Source organism: Heterocephalus glaber, unplaced genomic scaffold (genome assembly GCF_053883595.1).
Source record: "Heterocephalus glaber isolate CG9 unplaced genomic scaffold, H.glaber_assembly_v1.0 deba00001523, whole genome shotgun sequence".
NCBI classification, from domain to species: Eukaryota; Metazoa; Chordata; class Mammalia; order Rodentia; family Bathyergidae; genus Heterocephalus; species Heterocephalus glaber.
The window spans coordinates 4505854-4509413 of NW_028258327.1; positions in this window are offsets into that span (position 1 = coordinate 4505854).

Here is a 3560-nt window from a genome sequence, read left to right on the forward strand (position 1 = left end):
TTCCTCATATGGGCCATCAAACTCCGTGCATGGTGGTGTATGAAAGGCTTCTACATGAGCAGTGAAAAATTTACCAAGAGTAGGAAACAGGGAGATAGCTCTTTTGTAAGTGGAAAGGGGACTGGGGGATAAAGGGCAAAAGAAGGGGTTAGAGAAGGGAAGGGGATATGAAAAGGATTAAAATGTGCTGTGTACATAGATCCCCACAAAGAGGGTAATAATTATGTACTGCAAACATGTACTAATAAAAATAAAAACTCAATATCCAGGTTAAATGTGATATTGAATATTTTCTTTGTAATCATTTTGCTTAAAATGTATTAAACTAGGGAAATATATCATTGTTCTCATAATCATAACCAAAATTATCAAAACAATTTATTATTATATTTTTAGTGATAGATGTATTTTGTTAATTTGGATATTATAACCAAAAAACCAGCTAAGTGAGTGTGGTGACACACACCTATAATGCCAGCATTCTAGGACGCTGAGGCAGGAGGATCAAAATTTTGAGCCAAGCCAGATGTGGCACAGTGCAAAGACTTTGGATTCAATCCCCATTTCCACAAATATAAGTAACATCTTAACAAAATATAAGTAAAATGGTTATAATAAAGTAACATAAAAAAATGCAATTAAAAATTACTAAAATGAAACTCACTAGAATTTTAAATCAAGAAGGTATTTATTTAAAAATAACTTTATTTTCATTTCTTATATTTTACCACTGTGAAATTTTTACCTTGTAGTTGATTTTGAAACAGTTTTTGAAATAGTTTTAACTGTTTTTGAAACAATTAAAACTTTAGAACTTGAGGAAAGAATAGGACAGATTCAGAAGAGTAGGTAATTAAAATTAACTTAGTTCTCACTATTGTAGAAAATTTAAAAAGAATTGTAACAATTTTGAAGTTACTATTTACTTTAACAATATCTCTAAAACAAAATATATGATACAAGCTGATAGTTTACTGTAATATTTTTATTTGTTTAATTCTTCCTCATTTCTAATTATGAAATGTACTCCTCTACATTGTCTAGTCAAACACAATTATTTCCAACTGAATTTCCTATTAACTTCTTCCTCTATTGTCTTTGTCATGTTATGAACATAATCTTAAAATTTGTCATTCATAATAGAAGCACAGCACCTTTAAATTTTGTAGATATTATCTTGTTGTATTCTTAGCAAGATTAACATTAATGTCTTCACATTTTGGCTATTTGAGTTGTTAATGAAGAGCGAGTCAAATATTTTCCTTATGAAAGCATTATGACATAAACTCTTACACTTAAACTGAAATTTCTAAGACCAAAGAAATTTACAATCTAAAAAAAAAAACACATCATGCTGTCAAAGGCATCATTAGGGTGTTTCCACCAATAGAAAATCTATCAAGTGACCTCATAGGAGGACATAATTATCTTTTTGTCTCAGTCCATGTTCAGGTACTGGTGTTTATGGAATAAAAATATTTCTTATATAATTACAACTTTCTCTCTCTCTCTCTCTCTCTCCCCATACACACACACACACACACACATACATATGACAGAATGACAAAATATGAATGTAAAGCAGAAATTCTAGTTATCAATATAAGAACTGCATACACTTCTCTGCTAATACAGTAATAAAAAAGGGAAATACTTAAAATTTTGAAGAAAAGACATGAGATGATGAGTGAATGTTTAATAAAATCTCGAGGAATAAATGCAGTTATTTTCAAACATACATTGTTTTGTCATTGGAGCAGGAAAGTACATATTTTATGAATATACCTGCCTAATGGAACTGGGATACAAAAAAATTCCATTTTTAAGAATATGAGAGTCTCTGGAGGTCATTTGGACAGGAACTGTCATCAATAGGCAGTCGTTTCTTTTTTTATATTTCATGGTAATTGTGATGTATATACATATATGTTTTTCCGTATGTACGTGAAACATTTAATTAGTTCACATTCCAATGTTCTTAACAGAGAAGCTAATTCTGTCTCTTTCATGTACATATGAAAAAGGCAAGGCAGTGAGGAAAGTCACTGCACTCTTTTACAATCCATACATCACTCCGCTCAAAATCCCAGGAGTTAGGATCAATCTAATTTTTCTTATTTCTCAAGTGCTGAGTAGATTTCAGAAAATAAACTGACATATTTATTCTTCACTTATCTCACAAGCAAAATGAGAATATGAGTAGTAACTACATCATCATGTTGTGCAAGTAGTATGAAATAAAGCTTGTAAATATATTAACTGTGTAATAAGTACCGGTTAAGGGTCAACTATTACCGTGTTTGTTGCTGATTTAGCCCAATGAAAGATCTACTGAAATTCAAGTATTTTCTACTAAACATATTTTGAATTTTATTTTTATGTTAGCTATAGAGGGGACATAGATTTTTAATTTTTAAATTACATATACTCACACATAATTGTTATTTGGATGCCACTGGTAGTGAGTTTGAACAGCTTTTTATACATCTATTGGTCATTTATTTTGTGAAATGACCGTTTATATCTCTTTAATTGAATTTGTTTTGCTTTATTTCTTATTGATTGTAGGGTTTTAAAAAATATAACCTGGTTGCTAATCCTTATTAATTAAATGCGTTGCTAACAAAAATAAGTAAGTAAATAAAATAATAATGAATAAAAAAATAATAGTAAATAATAATAAAATAATAAATGCTACATATTTCAATGTTTATTAGACTAAAATTTGCTGAAGAAATTTTTCATTATGATTTTTGGTTTATTGACTGTAAGAATTAATGCTAGTAAACATTTATTTTAACTCAATATAAAATTGTGCCTTTAATTTTCTGCAAATGTCACATTAAGAGACTCTATTGTAGTTTTGTAGTGTTACTATAGACAGATGAGTTAGGTGGAAATATTATAGGCAGTCAGATAGGGCTAGGTCCTAGAGAGGGTTAGGACAAAGATGAAACACACCACAGCAGTGACCAGAGACACATCAGTTGGAAACCAGGCCTCAAGACAAAAAGATGACTAGACCTACGTACTTCCTCAAAGAACAAACACAGGGCCTGGTGAAGTCTAGATAGACATGAACCACCCTGGTGGGTGGCCAGAGACCTTTGGACCCACTGCTTCCTAGGAGAATCTTTGTTTTTTCCATCTACACTTGTTATGTGACTTGTTTCCCAACTGGATCAGTATTACCTAATTGACTATATTTGTAACCTTATTAGATGATCATGGCTGTGGCTCAGGTTGCACCCACGTGGGTTTCACCCTATACAAGTCCTCTGTAAAGTGGGGTTTCCTGGGCTACCCATTCAGGACCCCTCCTGCTCCTCAGGATCTTTCCTTTCAGTAATATCTTCCTACTCTGAACTTCCATTGTTTCTAGGACTCATTCTTCCATGTCTAGAGAACAAGAATTAGGCCTATCATATGGTTAGCAGGTTGGGAGATATAGTTCATATTTCTTTTCTGGTATTATTTCCTGTAACAGTATTAGCAAAGCATATTTTAAAAGGATAGATTTTCTTGGTACCCTTCCCTTTTACAAAAGTTCTGTGTGTATA